The sequence below is a fragment of the Oncorhynchus kisutch genome, linkage group LG1 (genome assembly GCF_002021735.2).
Source record: "Oncorhynchus kisutch isolate 150728-3 linkage group LG1, Okis_V2, whole genome shotgun sequence".
In the NCBI taxonomy this organism is placed as follows: domain Eukaryota; kingdom Metazoa; phylum Chordata; class Actinopteri; order Salmoniformes; family Salmonidae; genus Oncorhynchus; species Oncorhynchus kisutch.
Window position 1 is genome coordinate 19,383,439 of NC_034174.2, and position 21,288 is coordinate 19,404,726.

The 21,288-nt window shown below is 40.7% G+C and overlaps 1 protein-coding gene across 9 annotated transcripts in view; it reads left to right on the forward strand.

Moving 5' to 3' along the window:
- LOC109898110 (forkhead box protein P1-B) overlaps positions 1-21,288 on the forward strand; it is a 241,197-nt gene that overhangs the window by 101,948 nt on the left and 117,961 nt on the right. For all 9 annotated transcript variants that reach the window (XR_004203567.1, XR_004203566.1, XM_031793110.1 and 6 more), the window contains one exon: positions 514-580. The gene's annotated coding sequence lies outside the window, so the exon portion shown is untranslated. The remainder of the gene's footprint in view (positions 1-513; positions 581-21,288) is intronic.

The following is a 21,288-nucleotide window of genomic DNA, read 5'->3' on the forward strand; positions in this document are numbered from 1 at the left end:
TTCAATACTGCAGAAATGTGTTGGTACCCTTCCCCAGATCTGTGCCTCGACACAATCTTGTCTCGGAGCTCTACGGACAATTCCTTCGTCCTCATGGCTTGGTTTTTGCTCTGACATGCACTGTCAACTGTGGGACCTTATATAGACAGGTGTGCCATTCCAAATCATGTTGAATCAATAAAATTTGCCACAGGTGGACAATCAATTAGTGTATTTTAGAATAAGACTGTAACGTAATAAGGGAGGATCTGAAGTCTTTCCAAAGGCACTGTATGTCAATGCTTGATAATATGTCCAAAGAAAGATTGCTGACACCATTAAAAGGAAAGACAAATTAATTAATTATGATCAATCCTGTTGAGCTCATACTGCAAGCAGTATTATTAATAAACATAGATTTTGTCTGTTTTTCTTTCAGCGATTCTATTTTGGTGATTGCTGATGGCAAATGCTGTAGTTCGTTGCAGTGATTATTCAATAACAACCTCTAATTCCCATGTCCTCTGTCTGCAGGGCAAGGAGGCTGAAGTCACTACACTGGAACTGAAGATTGCTTTAAACGAGCAAGTCATTGTAGAAGGTAAACACACGATTATTCATTAGACTCCAATCTCAGTGTGAGGGTGAATGTTGTATCGGATTGGCTTAATAAATAACCTGATGCAGTCCGGTTGCCTTGGTTGTACGTTTGTTGAAACTAAAACCTTGCTCCGAAAATTCACTATCAAACACCTGAAAATGTACACACAGACTGTAAGTGTTGAAATATCTCATCATGATCATGCTACTGTATGATGAATCTATGTATGATTTATTGTAGTTGATGTTATACAGCACAGTTTGTTCTGTAGCAGAAGAGGTCTGTTGTGTGTAGTGGACTTCTGCCTGTAGAGAGAACATATTTTAGCGTGCAAGTACAGGTAGGTACATGTAGTAGTTAAGGTTTATGGACTCCCCGAGGGGCATTTTACCTAGAAGGGTTATTGGCATGGATTTTCTCTTCTCCCCCTCATTTCCCCTCAACACTGTGCCTCTGTCATGATATAGGGTCAAAGTTCCTCTTAAGAAACAGTAGATTAATACATTGTTACATATCTACTGGTTATTTAGCCGTTGGAATCTCCATCTCTTGGTGGATCAGTGTGGTTCTTTATGTGTGTTTGTGTATGTATGTGTGTGTGTGTGTGCTCCTCACACCCTTCTCTGTATCTAAATGTGCTGGGGCCCCAGGATATAAGCAGGCAGGCTTGAGTGATCCAGTGGGGAGAGGTGGGGGTGTTAACACGTCAGGAGCTCTAGGCTTCAGAGGAGCAGTGTGTCTGTGTTCTGTCTCTCACAGCCCTGTAGACAGTGATGGGCTTTAACATCCCAGCCCCTCAGCTCACAGCTAACGGCAGGGGCACAAACCCCTGCAGGTTTACTCCCATAGACTCTTAACAGGGAGATGCCAAACTACCTCGATAATATTATGTTGTCACTAACCACTATAGGCCAACACTACATAGAATTGAGTGGTCTTAATTGTCCTTCAGGGTGTGAGTGACGAAGTTAAGAAAATTAGCTTGAAGGCTTTTTGTATTTGTGGAAATTGAGAGATAACAGAATAGGTTCATCAACGGTTGGAAATGTTCCTGTGTTCAGTTCAGAGGGGATTCATATGTCATAACTCTTTCATTTGTGTGGGTTGAAGTATTTGAGACAGATTGTGCGTTTCTCACTATCAGAGCAGGAAGTGTGTTGTGTTTCTCCTGCCTGTGCTATCATTCCAGCGTGCTAAACAGCCATATACACGTCTCTGTTTGAATTCAGCCAATCACTTCTCCATTTGGAAAAAAAGTCAACTGTGGGTTGAAGGGTAAAAAATGTAACTGAGTGCATAGAGTGCATGGGGCTGCAGGGTAGCCTAGTGGTTAGAGCGTTGGACTAGTGACCGGAAGGTTGCAAGTTCAAATCCAGAGCTGACAAGGTACAAATCTGTCATTCTTCCCCTGAACAGGCAGTTAACCCACTGTTCCTAGGCTGTCATTGAAAATAAGAGTTTGTTCTTAACTGACTTGCCTAGTTAAATAAAGGTAAAAAATTTAAAATTCTCTGTGTAGTTTTCTGAAGCAGGTCCTCTCTAGGCCTACAGCACAGCTGTTTTCTCCAGATGTAAGATCAGGACTTAAATCTTTCAAATTATTGTGTAATTAATGTTAATGTGCCAAAATCAGCCTAATTATTTACACAACTTTCCAATGCGATTTTGATTGCTTTGCTAATGCAGAAATCCCTGTGGCAGTTTATAGGATTACCATGCTTCAGTCTTTAAAGGCATTTTGAGGTGCAATGGAGTTGAAAACAGAAGAAACGCTCTTGTTATTTTGAGAAACGGTATGCATTGTGTGATTGTACAGTTGTGTATGTGTTTGTTAGTGCTCATGTATATATGTTTGCACAAGCTCATATTTTCTTTATTTGTTAAGGGATTATGAATTAAAGCAGCCTGACAAAGGGTTCGATTTCAGTAAGGATGGCTCTTGGCCAGATAGTTTAATTATCATTGTGCTGAATGATGCTACAGCTGTAGGATATTAATTTGATCACTCTTTTGTTGCTGAAAATGTGCAGGAAATGCAGATGAGCTTCGTGAATAAATTCACTGAAAACCCACACTAACACACGGTTATACATTTTTTACAGTATTACACGTTTCATGTAGCCTACTTTTGGCCAGCTATTAGCCTAACCACCGAACAAGCAACATTATGGACTAAACATTAATATCCTGTTGCTGCAGGTTTATTTTACTGTGACAATATAGGTCAGATTAAGATCCTACATCTGTAGGTTCATATCATGCACCATACAGGTCTTAATTTCTCTTCCAATTTACTTCCAATTTCCAATTTACAACATCATATGTTGGTGATGCTTAAGTCAACAGACGAATGCCTATTCCAGGAAGAAGTTCTCCCTCAGAACATCAGTGTGTGTTTCTATTTAGATTCCTTTTAAATGCACTCGTCTCCGTTTGAACTTCATTTGAATTTCATATTCAAACAGAAGGAAGAACATATCATGCCAACGGTTGCTTGCTCGTATTACTCGCTACGCTGCTGTTATTTTGAGTGCCTTTGAAGATCACAGTCAAGTTACTTTGCTAATCTACAGCTTTTTATAGGAATATTAAGGATAAAAAGTGAATTCATGAGTCCGGCTGTCACGTATACTCCCTCTCCGGCCTCTAGGTCATTAGGCTGCTGATTATCCCACACACCTGTTACCATCGTCAAGCGCACCAGCGCCTCATGACACTCACCTGGACTCCATCACCTCCTTGATGATCTTCCCTATATCTGTCACTCCCTTTGGTTCTTTCCTCAGATGTTATTGACTCTGTTTCATGTCAGTGCATTGTTTGTGTTTCGCGGTTATTGTTTTGTTTATATATTAAAACACTCACTTCCTGTACTTGCTTCCCGACTCTCAGCGCATGGTTACAGAATAACACCTCACCTAAGGGAAGCATCAGGGAGTGGTTTTTTTATATATATATTTTTGTGTCAGTGTAAATGACGTCGGGTCTGGGAGCCGCTACAGGCTCTTATACCTCAGCCAGATCTGCCTCAAGTCAGTCAGTCAGGTTCCGGCGCCCTAGCCGGCTCGACAGGTTCCGGCACCCCAGCCAGCTCGACAGGTTCCAGCGCTTAAGCAGGGGTGACCGGTCCTCTGCTGATCCCCGGGTTCGTCCCCTTTGTTGGCGTCCTGCGGCTGGAGCCGCGCGCCAGGGAGGGGGTATTGTCACGTATACTCCCTCTCTGGCCTCTAGGTCATCAGGCTGCTGATTATCCCGCACACCTGTCACCATCGTCAAGCGCACCAGCGCCTCATGACAACTTCCTGGACTCCATCACCTCCTTGATTATCTTCCCTATATCTGGTTCTTTCCTGAGGTGTTATTGACTCTGTTTCATGTTTTTGTTTTGTGGTTATTGTTTTGTTTATTTAGTAAAACACTCACTCCCTGTACTTGCTTCCCGACTCTCAGCTCACTTGTTTCACCGGCCAAAGAAAGGTTGCATATAGATTTGTGTTGGGAAGAAGAAAGCTCACATAATAGTTCTCTTGACTGCATTTATTGCTTACTTTAAAAAGTAATTTCTTTATATCAGCATCAAGCTGAAAATTGCCATACGGGTATTAGGGTTGGTAAGCTTCTAATTCTGTGGCATTTACAGCTGGCTGTGTTTCCATGCATTTATAACACTTTGATTCTTAAAGAGTTTCTTTAATCGCTTTTGCCGAGCTCTGAACATAATAAACAACTTGCTGTTGCTAAAGTGCCACATGGGGGAGATTGCTAACAAGAAAGTTAAACGTTTCTGCCACTAGCAGTTTTGTCACAGTGCTGTTCATGTTCTCTAACTACTGTAATCTACTCTCAGTGCTTGGCTGCAGTAGTTAAAAACAGTGACAGGCAAAATAGCTGCGAGGTGGCTTCTCTAGTCTAGCTCTTGGAAAATGAAATGTTATCATGATAGGTACAAAGACATTTCAATGGAGACCAACATAAAAAGCAAGACTGGGTTTTATTTGTTCCAGTTTATCTAGATCACAGGATATGTCAGCACCTACTAAACACTGTCTTCTCTCTATCCCCAGTCACAGCACAGCAGCTCCTATCAGAATGGGCTTTGGGAGATACTGTATCTAGGCTCTTTATTGTCTGGCTAAACAGGTTACATAGGTAAATGTATGCTTTATTCAGAATGAAGTATTTCATAGAGAATAGAGCAACATTCTTTTCTCTTGTCATTTCCTGCGCTTTCATGTGAATTATCATGTAAAGTAGAAAGGTTTGTACTGATAGTGTTATCACCAATGTGTTATCTTGAAGCTACTTAAAATACCTTTTGGGGGAAAGTGTGTTTGGCAAGTTTCAATCTATTTTTCTATCAGCATCACACAGACATATTTTTATTTTTCGTGGTTTGGAACATATTGATGGATGTATAAATTCAGCACTGTCTGGGAGAGTGAAGGCCTTTGATGTCAAGCTGCTACCAGGTGCAGACGTGTAACATGACAGAATCTTTGTGTGAGATTGACTGAGGCGACAGCAGTAAGCAAATTCCACCCGCAGATGAGTTGTCTTACAGAGACATGAAAAGAAAATCAGAAAAGTGAAAGAATGTGTCAAATCTCCTGAAGGCTTTGACTTTGGCCTGCTCTTCCCGCTTCAAAATGTGAAATTGAATTAATCATCAAAATTACTACCTATAACTTTTTTTTTGGAGAGGGTCAAGGCCAGCAACTACCATATTGATATGGTACTCAAGGACATTCAGAGACTTGTCCCGAAGCCACTCCTGCGTTGTTTTGGCTGTGTGCTTGTGGTTGTTGTTCTGTTGGAAGGTGAACCATCGCCCCAGTCTGAGGTCCTGAGCGCTCTGGAGCAGGTTTTCATCAAGGTTCTCTCTGTACATTGCTCCGTTCATCTTTCCTTCGATCCTGACTTGTCTCCCAGTCCCTGCCGCTGAAGAACATCCCCACAGCATGATACTGCCACCACCATGCTTCCCTTGTAGGGATGGTGCCAGGTTTCCTCCAGACGTGACACTTGGAATTCTGGCCAAAGAGTTCAATCTTGGTTTCATCAGACCAGAGAATTTTGTTTCTCATGGTCTGAGAGACCTTTAGGTGCCTTTAGGAAAACTCCAAGCGACCTGTCATGTGCCTTTTACTAAGGAGTGGCTTCCATCTGGCCGCTGTACCATAAAGGACTGATTTTTGGAGTGTTGCAGAGATGGTTGTCCTTCTGGAAGTTCCTCCCATCTCCACAGAGGAACTCTGGAGCTCTGTCAGAGTGACCTGAGCTCAATTTCGAGTCTCATAGCAAAGCATCTGAATAATTATGTTTACAAGGTATTTCTGGTGTTTATTTGAAGTACATTTGCAAAAATGTCTAAAAACCTGTTTTCATTTGTCATTATGGGGTACTGTGTGTTGATTGATAAAGAAAACATGAATTTATCCATTTTAGTATAAGGCTGTAACGTAACAAAATGTGGAAAAAGAGCATATGGAAGAAGTTTTGTTTTTGTTGCACTGAATGTATGGCGTTGCAGTTAGATGTTACATTTTGGTTGCTTCTGCTCGCTGAACTGTTAGACTAGGGTTGTCTAGACCCTTTCAACAGCCGCAATGTCTTAGTAAGCCTGGGACGTCTGGGATGCAAGACTTGGGTTGGCTGGGCTTTGGTGTTGGCTACAAACAAACACTTGAGTAACTTGGCCCTTGTTGAGGTAGCAGTGGGCTACCATGAATGGATTGAGAAAGCATGGGCTTCAGTATGGGTATTGTTTTCCAGACTGTGGCCATGCCTTCTCTTTAACCCCGAGAAGATAGAGCAATAGCCAGAGCCGTGACTCAGAGTAAAAGGAGAGGAGTGACCAAGTGACCACTGAAACCGAAAGTAGAATGAGTGTTACATTACATTCAAATAGCACTACATGCTGTTTTGATTAGTGAGAAATGGAACCCTCCAACCTAGACATATTAAATAATATTCCTTTTTGATTTAATTCGACTGGAAGTTTGCCAAACTGCTCTAATTCACGTCATACATCTTTGCCAATTAGGTTTTCCTCTTGTTCCCCTTGTTGGATCGTCAAATAAATTAGAATGTTAAAATATTTAAAATGTTGAATTAAATTTAGACAGTTAAAAGACGCTCATGAAGCGGAACACTTTTTTGAGAGGGAGTGGAAAGCTTTTTCATTCAAGATGGGAGTTTATTTAATGCAATCCAACAAGAAAGGTGGAGACATTTTTAATCATATATTTATTTATTGGGATTTGCACCGGTTTCAGTCTTGGCTCCTATGTTGTTTTCATAAATAAAGTCTCCCTGGTCTAGCAGTAAAAGTACAGGACCATACAGAGCCCTGAAAACAGGAATGACAAACACCATTAGCTAAAAAAATGTCCATCTCTTTGCAACTATGTTATTGTTTACTTTACCATACACGTCCTAATATGGTTACCTCCCTGTTAAAGCAGCCCAGCACAGACCCGAGGGGCCCTCGCAGGGAGACGCTTTTAACTGCCACTTAGACAATAAGAAACAAATGTCACAGCTCTGCAAAAATGCCCAGCTTTCACAGCCTTGCAATACTCAACCTTCCATGGTACTTGGCTCAGGCTACTCTGAGATATTTATCCACTTTCTCCTGTTACCCATCGCTGTGCCCTCTCACTATCCCCCCGCCAGCCTGTCTCCCCTACACTCTCTTGTGCTAGCTCTCTCTATCTCTCGCTCTTTATGACTCTGTCTATCTTTCTATCCATCTCTTTCCCTGTCTCTGTGTTAGCTGTTTGGAGCTTGACTGATCTGTCTCTGTTTGCCTTGTTTAGTTATTTATCGGGGGATAAGAGTGATGTGTTTAGTGTCTTTTGTCTCTGCTGCTGAGCAGAGCAGATGCCAATACAGCAGTAGGTCCTTCCCCAACCTCTTCCCAAGCCCCTGCCCCAACCCCTTCCCCAACCCCAACCCCAGCCCCAACCCCTTCCCCAACCCCAACCCCAGCCCCAACTCCTGCCCCAACCCCAGCCCCTGCCCCAACCCCAGCCCCTGCCCCAAATCCTACCCCAGCCCCTGCCCCACTCCCTGCCCCAACCCCAGCCTTCTTATTCTCCACTGAGATCACCTCACTCCGCATACGGTTTGAGTCCTGAGGTACAACAACATATCTTTATTCTTGTTTAGAGTGTTTTTTTCTTGTCTTTGGACTGTGTTGAATGTGTTTAAGTGTCAATGGTTCTGTCAAAATAGGCTTTGACTGATACCTGTCTCTCAGCTCCCCAAAGAGGACATTGAGAATCCTTTCATTTGTTCTGTGCCGTCTTCCCAGACATGTACCCTGTAGGTAGGAATTAGCGTATTCCATTGGTGGGTTAGGTGGTAGGTTAAACCAGCCTATGCTTTCAGGTGCATGGCTTTCTTTTCCCTGGTTGGTTGAAGATGTTGGCAGCCTCACCTCAATCCTAAAATCCTCACGTTTTATGCTATTTGCCCAACATTATCTGTGTCCTTTGATGATATGTGGAATGTTGAAGGTCAGCTTCCATGATTTAAACAGGGATAGAGCATAAGAACCCTTGGAAAAATACTTGGGCCGGGATCAAACAGATGTTGTGATATATTCTTAACATTGACATTTAAATGCATGTATTTCTCTCTTTTTGCTATCTTGTTCCTTACGTTTAGGAAGACCAAAGTGGAGTGGGCCTTTAAAATACATTGAAGTAAAAAGAACAAGTATATAAAACTAATATTTGGAGTCTGTACATTCCAAGCAGCAATTGCCAATTTCAGAATCATTATATAGAAAGTTTATATGTCTGCACATGATTTTAAACAGAATTTTCAAAATGAAATGAACAATGTTATTTCAAGATGTAAACCATAATCACCTGGTCTCAATTATTAAGGTAGTGGGTTGTTAACTTGGGTTTACCCTCAGTGTCTGTTGTGGTAACAAGCTGTGTTACTACCTCCATTATTTTCACCTCACTGTGTATATATTTGATTGTTCAGTGTGATTGGTCCAGTATGGTGATCATTATATAGGGGAGGGTTGTCTAAAACGAACAAATGTTTTGGTTTGGGGTTGTGTGTTTTTTTATTGGGCACAGGGGAGGGTAGTGCGTTTCTTTCCCTGGTTTACAATCGCCCTTTTGCAGGTTTAACTATATCATTTTTTCCATCCTGTTGGATGTGGGTCACCTATATCAAGGTGTTTTGGTACGTCCCTTAAGCACTGCGCTTTTCCTCGCACAAACTATACCACAGGTCAATATAGTCTACCAGTCTGTCTATCCTGCCCTCTATTCACCATTCATAGTGACAATAGTGGTAGGTGGATTGTTTGTCCAGATCTGCAATAGGCTACCTAACAATTATACCACACACAATTATTCAGACCAGAATCCATTTTCAAAGCGTAGAGGCCAGCTTCGTCATTGTGGATGAAAGAACAGTGAATACATGAGACATGCAGCTCAAAAGCTATCGATCTTGTTTAGGGACAATACAATGATCCTACCCAGACTAGCCTACAACACCACATTGCAATGAATAATTGCGTTATTGTTTTCAAGTAAGTACAAAATTCTACTCTAGGCTGTAAACTGAAGTGAAAATGTCATTTGAATAATGCCATAAAAGCTGTGTGATTTGAATATTTAATTCCATTAATTCCGTTTGGATCAGTTGTGGGTCTACTCTCCACGGTTTATAAGGTATTGAAAGGCATAGTAGCAGGCCAGTCTGGCTGTATTTTATGTTCTGATACTGAAATGCGCTGTCTGTTGCGGATCATCATTCTCACAAGTCGTCCTATAATAATGTGGTCACATATGCTCTCAACAGGCCCAGTTATTCAGGAAAGTTTAACGTGTGCTCTGCCTCATTTCCCATCCCAGCGACTATTCCTTGCGCACCTAGAACGTTACTCTTCAATATATCCTAAATATTTGTAATTTAACTTTTAAAATGTATGACCTTTTATGTGTGGCGTTGAAAACACAAACCATGAAGTTGAAGCGCCCAAAGTTGGTATGCTTTGCTTATTGGTTGTGGTGCATTGGTGGGAAATGTGTTGCATATATTTATATAATTATAAATATAGCATCATCATTTAGAAATTCTGATTTCCACCTAGCTGATTGTCTGCAGCAGGCTCTGATTGTAGTGTCGGTCTAATGAAACAGGCAGGGAGAGTGAGCTCGTCCGTGGTGGTCGGCAAACCCTCAACCTTCTGGTCCGTAGCCCTGATTGTCGTCGACTGTGCAACAAAAGCATTCTGAAGTGGCAAAGTCGATATCCAGGTTTATAAACACAGGGTCGCTACAGGTATTGTTATTTGTGTTCTTATACATTATTTTGAGGTGGGAGGGTGCACCCCTTTCTTTACAGTACAACAGGAGGGGCGTGTGACAATAGATTTAATGTTGGGGAGAGGAGTGCATTAAATATCAAACTGTCCCTTAACAGCCTATGTCCTTGTTAACAAAGTCCTGCAGGTTGTGTGTGTCTTAACCAATTAGAATCATCGAAATTTGCAGAGCACGTTCTCCACTTTCCTCCGTTATCATTTTAGCAAACAGGAAAATAACTCATTCACTCTCGACAGACACAAACAAAAACTGTAAGTTTCGAGAAATTTTGTAGCAGCCTACACCTAAACATTAGTTATCTGACATGCTGTATCAGTCTGATCAACTGTAGCCTACCTTTAAAAAAAAATGTAACCTTTATTTTACTAGGCAAGTCAGTTAAGAACAAATTCTTATTTTCAATAACAGCCTAGGAACACTGTTCACGGGCAGAATGACAGATTTGTACCTTGTCAGCTCAGGGATTTGAACTTGCAACCTTCTGGTTACTAGTCCAACGCTCTAACCACTAGGCTACCCTGCCGCACCTACCTATACACCCGTCCCATCTGGCCAGGGGAAACAAAGCGCTAACATTGCATATTTATAGCATAAGCACATTTTTTGGTGAATGTGATCAAATTTGGTTTATATTCAAACTTTGGTTGGCTAGGCTGCGGAGGCCTTTTTTTCAAGAAATAGTGATGACATAGGCTTGACTGTGTTAATGCACATGTAACTTTTTAATTTAGGCATGATACAACCCTGCATATACAGTTGAAGTCGGAAGTTTACAAAGACTTAGGTTGGAGTCATTAAAACTTGTTTTTCAACCACTCCACAAATTTCTTGTTAACAAACTATAGTTTTGGCAAGTCGGTTAGGACATCTACTTTGTGCATGACACAAGTCATTGTTCCAACAATTGTTTACAGACAGATTATTTCACTTATAACTCACTGTATCACAATTCCAGTTGGTCAGAACTTACATACACTAAGTTGACTGTGCCTTTAAACAGCTTGGAAAATTCCCCAAAATGATGTCATGGCTTTAGAAGCTTCTGATAGGCTAATTGACATCATTTGAGTCAATTGGTGGTGAAGGCCTACCTTCAAACTCAGTGCCTCTTTGCTTAACTTCTTGCGTCGAGCAATCCCGTATCCGGGAGCGTAATCATAGCCTCAAGCCCATTACCATAACGCAACGTTAACTATTCATGAAAATCGCAAATGAAATGAAATAAATATATTCACTCACAAGCTTAGCCTTTTGTTAACAACACTGTCATCTCAGATTTTCTAAATATGCTTTTCAACCATAGCTACACAAGCATTTGTGTAAGAGTATTGATAGCTAGCATAGCATTAAGCCTAGCATTCAGCAGGCAACATTTTCACAAAAACAAGAAAAGCATTCAAATAAAATCATTTACCTTTGAAGAACTTTGGATGTTTTCAATGAGGAGACTCAGTTAGATAGCAAATGTTCAGTTTTTCCAAAAATATTATTTGTGTAGGAGAAATCGCTCCGTTTTGTTCATCACGTTTGGCTAAGAAAAAACCCCGAAAATTCAGTCATTACAACGCCAAACTTTTTTCCAAATTAACTCCATAATATCGACAGAAACATGGCAAACGTTGTTTAGAATCAATCCTCAAGGTGTTTTTCACATCTATTCGATGATAAATCATTCGTGGCAGTTGGGTTTCTCCTCGGAAGCAAATGGAAAAATACACGCAGCTGGAGATTACGCAATAATTGCGACGGAGGACACCAAGCGAGCACCTGGTAGATGTAGTGTAGTGTAAGTGTCAATCTTCCTATGATATGCCTACAAATACGTCACAATGCTGCAGACACCTTGGGGAAACGACAGAAAGTGTAAGCTCATTCCTGGCGCATTCACAGCCATATAAGGAGACATTGGAACACAGCGCCTTCAAAATCTGGGGCATTTCATGTTTGAAATTTCATCTTGGTTTTGCCTGTAGTATCAGTTCTGTGCCACTCACAGATAATATCTTTGCAGTTTTGGAAACATCAGAGTGTTTTCTTTCCAAAGCTGTCAATTATATGCATAGTCGAGCATCTTTTCGTGACAAAATATCTTGTTTAAAACGGGAACGTTTTTTAATCCAAAAATTATATATATCGAAGAAGAAGTTAACATCATGGGAAAATAAAACAAAATCAGCCAAGATGCTGGAAGAAACAGGTACAAAAGTATCTATATCCACAGTAAAACAAGTCCTATATCGACATAACCTGAAAGGCCGCTCAGCAAGGAAGAAGCCACTGCTCCAAAACCACCATAACAAAAGCCAGCCTACGGTTTGCAACCGCACATGGGGACAAAGATCGTACTTTTTGGAGAAATGTCCTCTGGTCTGACAAAATAAAAATAGAACTGTTTGGCCATAATGACCATCGTTATGTTCGGAGGAAAAATGGGGAGGCTTGCATGCCGAAGAACACCATCCCAACCGAGAAGCACGGGGGTGGCAGCATCATGTTGTGGGGGTGCTTTGCTGCAGGAGGGACTGGTGCACTTCACAAAATAGATGGCATCATGAGGGAGGAAAATATGTGGATATATTGAAGCAACATCTCAAGACATCAGTCAGGAAGTTAAAGATTGGTCGCAAATGGGTCTTCCAAATGGGCAATGACCCCAAGCATACTTCCAAAGTTATGGCAAAATGGCTTAAGGACAACAAAGTCAAGGTATTGGAGTGGCCATCACAAAGCCCTGACCTCAATCCTATAGAATATTTTATGGGCAGAACTGAAAAAGGAGGTCTACAAACCTGACTCAGTTACACCAGCTCTGTCAGGTGGAATGGGCCAAAATTCATCCAACTTATTGTGGGAAGCTTGTGGAAGGCTACCCAAAACATTTGACCCAGGTTAAACAGTTTAATAGCAGTGCTACCAAATACTAATTGAGTGTATGTAAACTTCTGACCCACTGGAAATGTGATGAAAGAAATACAAGTCTAAATAAATAATTCTCTCTACTATTATTCTGACATTTCACATTCTTCAAATAAACTGGTGATCCTAACTGAAATAAGACAGGGAATTTTTACTAGGATTAAATGTCAGGAATTGTGAAAAACTGAGTTGAAATGTGTTTGGCTAAGGTAAACTTCCGATTTCAACTGTAGCAAGCTCACCCCTGTTAGTTGTTTTGTCTAATCACAGTTGTCTATGTAATGGAAAACCGGCAGTTAGTCTAGTTTTAAAATGTAATTTATATGAAGATGTGCAAGTAGAGTATACGGTTGCTGTAGTTTGACAGGGTTTTCAACCTCCTTATAGTGCCAGGAGTTTAAAACTGCATTATGTAGCCTGATTAGATAACTCTGATTATGGTATCAAAGGCACTTTCCCATCAGCCAAGTCAGCAGTATTATTTGGTTGCCCGAAGGTTATGATCACTTGCCGAAAATTGGAAAATAGTTGTTTACACTTAGAAATGCCATATCTTGTCAGCTTCTTAATTAAACCACAGGGAAGAAGCAGAAAAATCTGTTTCACTGTCCTGACACATCAGCCGCAAAACCTTTGCAGAGCGTGAGACACTCCTAATAATTTCAACAGAACCTGTGCGTGAGCACGCTGGCCCCACGAGAGGTTTGCACTACTGGAGCTTCAAATTACGCTCTGGTTCTATTTTCAAGACTTTGACATGCAACTCACGCCTGCGTGCAGTTTGAAGGAAGTTGCTAACTAGCGCTAGCGCAATTGCTGACTAGTGTTAGTGCAATGACATGAATTCTATGGTATCTGCTAGCATGCTAACACTAGTTAGAATTGGCTTGTCAAACTACCTCTAACTTCCTCTAACATAAAAATGGTATCCAGAAGTTCACCTGACTCTGGGGAATTAGATAAAGGGCCTCATTGCCAAAATCCCGAAGTATCCCTTTAAGGTCGCTGCTACTAGGTTCCGGACATTTATCTGGAGTTTGTCAGGAGAAAAAAAGTAATTAGCTTACGTGTGATAAGGTTTTTTTAATATTGCATTGTTGTAATTGACGCATTGTTGCAACTACATTATATGCCATAAAATACGTTTTCTCTGTCAGGTTGTGATTTATTTATAAATAATTACACACCTATTTGAATGTACTTCCTTGTTGATTTCTTGTATTTGATGTATTGTAGTTCACAATATTGATGTTTATAAAACATTTATATTAAAAAATATATCTTAATTTTTTATGTCAGGGAAGATGAAGCCTGTCCTGTCTGACGTTAATGAACTTTATGAGGAGGTTCTTCAAGGTCAGTTTTTGATCATGGCCGCATGTTTTCTTATAAACATATTTACAGCCAACGATGTGTAAACATTGTAAATGTATACATACAGGTGAAGAGCCGATACTGGTGTATTTTCTTATTTGATTTGTTTTTTTCGTAATGAGCTTTTTCTCTATGACACGTGCTTAAAGGCAGCGTGTGTGTGTTACAGTGAGTGCACCAGCAAAAATGTAGCCTCACAAAGGATAATAATGTGCCTGCTCTCAATATGAAGCTTCTACTAGAGAGAGAGAGAGAGAGAGAGAAAGCTGAGGAATAGTTGGGGTATTAAATATGAATTAATCTAATGTTGCTCGGGCACATCTTTGGGTGTAGTGTAGTGTTGAAAAATAAAATGTATGTTGCCGGCTACTGGCTGTGAAGGTGCATTTGGACTTAGTATCCTTTAATTAGAAGTGAGATATTAGCATTTCATAGGGCTTTACGCTGGGTGAGGGAACGGCCGGCCCAGCCGCCGAGCCTTCATTAGCCATCCTTTCTGCATGTAATGAGCGGCGTCATTAGCTGATGGAGTGGATTTGCCATAGCTCTACCTTGAAAGGCACATCATTTACATACTTCTAAGGAATATGGCCTGTAATGGATTCCTCTGTGAATAAAATAAAATGCCACTTCTTTACATTTTGAAGAGTTATTTTTCTGATAGTGGACATCACTAGCCTGCTACCTCTTTTGTTGGATAGATTGAGAAAGGCAAAAGGGGGGAGAAAGAGGTGAGATTGACTTACGTTTGAAACGTAGTGCGTCATAAATTCTGAATGAAATCAATAATGTTGGGACGTGAAAGTATAAAAGCGGTGGATCAAACAGGAGAAATATGACACGCAGACTGCCTTTTGCCTCCAGACATGGGCACATAAATAAGATTTGCATGATTTGTCAGAGACCTGAGGAAGTGCTAGGCATCGCTCAGTTGGGGCTGGGGGATTGGAGAGGCAATGGTTAAACCTGTGTGTGTGTGTGTGTGTGTGTGTGTGTGTGTGTGTGTGTGTGTGTGTGTGTGTGTGTGTGTGTGTGTGTGTGTGTGTGTGTGTGTGTGTGTGTGTGTGTGTGTGTGTGTGTGTGTGTGTGTGTGTGTGTGCGTGCTTGCGACTTGTGATAGTGAAGGTTTTTTTGAAAATGGAATGGAGTTTTCACTAAGCCTTGAGCTGCAGCCCATGAAGTGATGAGTATATTATTGATGAGTGGCAAGTGTGGGAAATTTCATCTTTGATCACACAGGGTTTGGGAAATATAACCTGAATGTGTGGAGCCAACCAGGTAAGACCCCCACCCCCCCCCCACCGCCCGACACACAGACCTGTCACCTGGGAGGGATCTTCCTCCCCTTCTCCAAAACACATATTTGTTTTGGATGTTTTCATTGAGAGTCTACATGGTGATTACAGATGTTCATTAACAAAATTGGGTATTTGTTTTCAACTTTACCCAATCACTTTGATATGCTAATTACCGTGTAATTTAATATTGAGCCCCGTAATGATGATGCTGTTATTATGGACATAAATGATGCAGTTAAGCTGAGAGTAATCTCATTTGCATACTGTACATGCCAGTAAATTAAGCTCTTTCTCTGCTTCAGCTTTAATTTTCCACTCCTTTTCACATAGCAGCAGCAGCAACAGCAGCATCTCTCAGCCCTGTGCTTAATAGCAGGCCAGCCTGTTTGATGTGGAGACGCTTCCTCACTCTAAATCCAGTCACAATATATAATACATAAAAGAGCTCATTACCGCTTTAAGAGTTCCTTTAAGAAATTGGGATTAATATGTAGAAGTGCTTTTCACTCTTTGTAGTCCTACAGAAATATATTTGTGCCACTCATACCCCATGTTCATATTTTTAGGTTGTTTTAATCCTCCAACCCCCAAATAAACTTTCCAGTAACGTGTTGATAATAGGTTTCTTCAAAGGGTTGATTGTATTTTGATATTCTTCCTTTGAAATAAATTAATATATAGATGAATAGGAACTACATGTTTTTCTGACTATGAAGTCAAACTGCACTTTACCTTTATCATACAGAATGATCATTTAGATAATGGTATAATCATGCGTTAATGGCAAATGGTGGCAGGTGCACAGTACATGTTGTTCATGTCCATATAAAGGGGTATGCAAATCTTTCCCTGAAGGGAAAACACTTGGGAAATACCTTATTATTATTAAATATATCAATGGAGAAAGTTCTCACAGAATCACTTCATAGCTAATTGTTGATAGCAGTTTGGTGTCTTCATTAGAGAAGCAGCAGCTCATGGTGTCATTGTGTGCTTTTTGCTCTGTGAGTGTAAACATGTTTGTCACACAGAGGTGTATTTATGCTGATCAAACAGATCAGCCAGGGGATTGTCAATGCCAAGGTCTCTGGCTCATTTCAGAGAAGAATTCCTGTGCTCAACCTGGACTCCGAGGTAGACGTAACATAGCAAATGTAAATCTGTCTCCCTCTGTTTTGTATGATGTATTGAGTTTCGTATGGTTTGTATTAATTTGTGGATGTCCATCATCCTTTTCGTATGATATGTTACGAATTTGCAATACATATGATATGAAAACTAATTTTAAAGAATTGTGGCTAACGTTAGCTAGGTAGCTAGGTGGTTAACGCTAACCTGGGCTAGGTGCCTAACGCTAACCTGGGCTAGGTGCCTAGCTAGGGGTTAGGGTTAAGGTTAAAGTTAAGGTTAGGGTTAGGAGTTAGATTAAAGGGTTAAGTTTAGGGGAAGGGTTAGCTAATATGCTAAGTAGTTGACAAGTAGCTAAAAAGTAGTAAGTAGTTGAAAAGTTACTAATTAGCTAAATTGCTAAAGTTGTCCGTGATGAGATTCTAACATGCAACCTTTGGGTTGCTAGACATTCGCATTATAGAACCACCCTTCTTTTGTTTTGGCCTTAACTAACCTTCTGTCATATGTCACCATACCAAACTGAATATATCATACTAATTTGATTGTCCCGGATTTACATTTACTATGTTACTTGTGGTCTAGGAAACCAGGCCGCTATGCTGCACAGCCTCCCTCACATTTAGAAAACTTTCCTTTTCTCTTTCCCTGAAAGCATCCTGTCCAGATCCAACACAGCAGCTCCTTTGTATTTTGAAGTGGGCGGGTTAAATATTTTATGGAGTTAACACTGACAATACAATTGCCCTTCAGCGAGAATGCTTTTCCATTTTGTTACCATAAAGAATATTATTTTTCTGCTAGCCAATTTTTCTTTGTTACTCTCTAATTGGCTACATACATCTCTAGCATTGAGGGGAAGCAATGTTGCGGTGTCACAGAGTGTAATCTTCACCCTTATTTACCAATTCATTAAGATTCATTGATGCAGGATCGGTGAGAAGAAATGACAGCATAAATCAGACCTCCAACATAAGGACCCCTAATCAGTTGGGAATTGCAGAGAGTGTCATGATGAACTATGTCCTTGTATTAGTGCCACTGTACATTGTCATTTCACTGCTTTACGAGTGGGACGCATCCTCCTGAAAGGGGCTGTATTTAACGAAAAATAGTTGTTAAAGCCTGATTCCATTAAAGCTCTGAGATTCATACAAGGTATTTTGGAATTTAGCCTGCCGCCCTTTACCTTCAATTTAACTGCTTAATGGAAGGCACGTACCCCTCTTTTTAACACTGTGTACTCTCTCTGGAAAACTATGGCTTTTAAAATAATGACACGTTTGTTAGGCACAACCCAGCACGGTAACGTCTAAGAGACATGGCACCTGAGGAAGCAGTGGGAGGAGTCAGGGATCAGAGGTCTGACCACTCCCATGCCAGAAGCAATGATTGGGGTGCCAAAATGTATTTGGTTCTTTGTCCTGATTGGTTAATGGCCACCCATAACTTATCCAATGAGTTGGAAGAGGCCATTAACGAATGTGCTTGCTTGGATGTTGTGTAGTTAACGTAAACAAACTGCTTTTCAGCATTTTTCCACACAATTGCATTGATTTTTACCTCATCTCATAGAATTAAGTAGCAGCATGTTGGCTCATTGGAGGGCATTGAGATTAATTATTTGTAAAATGTTCAAAGTTGCAATCTGTTGCACTCTGGGCCAATGTTCCCTCTAAGCTGTGCGGGGTGTGCGGCTGCGCAGCTCCTGGAGCAGTCCCACGTAGAACAATTGCCAGCCCGCCCAGAGATGCACGAGATTGAACTTTACAAAAAGGTATTTTAATGAGTTAGTAGCCCGGTTATAGCGAATATTGGTCAGAAAAAGGGGAGTGATTGCTTCCTTCAAGAGCACAAAACTTGTACATAACTAACCACGTTTCCATCCACAATTTTAATGCGAGTAGTCATACCGTATAAAAAAATCCTGACAGCTCTGATGGAAACAGGAAGTTATAAATGCTGACAGATAATTTGTTAATTTGACATGGTGGGATATTTTTGTGTCAGTAACATTATGAGAGCAAAGGTCAGTGGAAACGACTTTTGCACAAATACTGATATAATAACCATCACATAGAAGTAAACTTGGAGTCATGCAATGATATGGTGGTAAACCATGCAATTTATTAGGCTACATATGAACTTCACAGGCTGTTGAAAGTGCACACTATGAACTTAATGCCCCTTTCCAATAAATATCGAGGGTCTTATTCTGGTGACTTGATGATCGATGCATGACTACCGTTTGACAATTACAAATATTCTCACTCTTATACATAATAATTTCATCATGTAGACTAGCTTACCCACACAGCTTATTTGTACTGTATCTGTGAGCTGTTTAGAACAAATTCTTATTTTCAATGACGGCCTAGGATCAGTGGGTTAACTGCCTGTTCAGGGGCAGAACGACAGATTTGTACCTTGTCAGCTCGGGGTTTGAACTTGCAACCTTCCGATTATTAGTCCAACGCTCTAACCACTACTTTTTGTGTGCACTACATCATAACACACAGATTTTTCTCCACAAGTCAGTTTGGTGGAAACAAACCACTGGAGGGAAATGTGCACATTTTCTTTATGTAGCTACTGTCTTTGAAAAGCGAGTCAGGTAAAGAGCTTTTTTTTTACTTAAAGGGGCAGGATCCTATTTTGAGACACGCTTGAATATGCAAATAAGCCAATAGGCAGATGGTAGCATTCATCTTTGTATGATTCTCTGTATGGTAATAATAATGATAACAATTAATTGTATTTTGTAAAGTCGTTTCTTGCAACATATAACACAACACAATGCAGTTGTCAGTCACCTATTTGGCCAATTGTGTTACAGATCATTTCTTATTTTTGTAAAGTGATTTGAGCTTTCTAACAAGTAAATCATCAGTCCCAAAATGATTCAACGTAATCCATGCATAATGTTTTCAAAAAGTGACACCTACATGGAATGTTCTTTTGTTATGTCTTTGTTTTAGTGTGATCAGTGCGTGAGTTGCGTGGGTTGTCTATGTTCATTTTTCTATGATTTGGTATTTCTGTGTTTGGCCTGGTATGGTTCTCAGTCAGAGGCAGCTGTCAATCGTTGTCCCTGATTGAGAACCATACTTAGGCAGCCTGTTTTCACCCTTGAGTTGTGGGTGATTATTTTCTGTTGAGTGTTTGTATTCTGCACCAGACAGAACTGTTTCGGTTTCATTCGTTCACTTTGTTGTTTTTGTTCAGTGTTCAATTTCTTTATTAAAAATATGGACACTTACCACGCTGCGCATTGGTCCTCCGATCCTTCCTACTACTCCTCGTCAGAGGAGGAAGAAGACCGTTACATTAGGCCTACATTGAACACCACATATTGGCTATTGTAGGTGATATTATAGAAGTCATCCAATCACATTAACCGTTACTCTCTCGCGGGAATTCCACTAACGGTCCATATGTAGCCAAACGTAGCTGCTGCTAATTCCGTTTGCTCAAAAATTTATAAATGGTTATACAAAGTAAGGTCTGTGTCCATAGAGACACATACCAGCTCTACTGGTAGTACTGCTACTACCAGCAGTACTACACCTGCACCTGTCGAAGACACAAGTTGTTCTGCTTCCACGAGCACATCCAATGCTAGCATCAGTAATTCTACATTTGTTGTTAGCGCAGCTAGCTTGGACACTGACAGTTGTGAATCTGATGCAGCCAAAGAGCTACTGCCCCCTTACCCGGGAAAGCACCGAACAACATACAGGGACGTTGGACCATCGAAGAGGCGCAAATATGATGAGAACTACATTAATTTGGGGATCACTTATATTGGGAGTAGTGCCTTCCCTCAGCCACGGTGTGTTATATGTGCAAAAGTACTATCTCACAACTCAATGAAACCTTCACTCTTGCGTAGACATTTAGAAACAAAATATGCCAGCTTTGTGACATCAAATTGACTTTGGTGGTCAAGATGTGTTGGTATCTGTACTGATGGCCAAAAGCCATGACAGGGAGACAGTGGAGTGGTAACGAGCATGCAAGCAGTTGCTCCCGATGCCACTTGGGTACATTGTAGCTTCCACCGAGAGGCTCTTGCTGCCAAAGGAATGCCTGACAGCTTGAAAGACATTTTGGACACTACAGTGAAAATGGTTAAATTTGTTAAAGCCAGGCCCCTGAACTCTTGTGTACAGAACATACAGAAGTGTGCTGGTTATCAAGGGGCAAAGTATTGACACATTGTTTTTAATTGAGAGACAAGCTTAATGTTTTATTTACTGACCATAATTTTCACTTGTCTGACCACTTGCATGATGACGAGTTTCTCACACGAATGGCCTATCTGGGTGATGTTTTTTACAAAGAGCTCTTCTCTTTCTGCATTAACAAGGACAACACACAGGTCTTTCCATCATTGTATGATTTGTGCAAATTAACTCAAGCTTACGGACAATGTCAAATGAAATATAGCGAAGCACCTGAGTGAGTTGGGTGCGCAATTACTCAGGTACTTTCCCGAAACGGATGACACAAGCAACTGAAGTTGTTATCCCTTTCATGCCCTGCCTCCAGTCCACTTACCGATATCTGAACAAGAGTGACTCATCGAAATTGCAACAAGTGGTTCTCTGAAAATCTTATTTAATCAGAA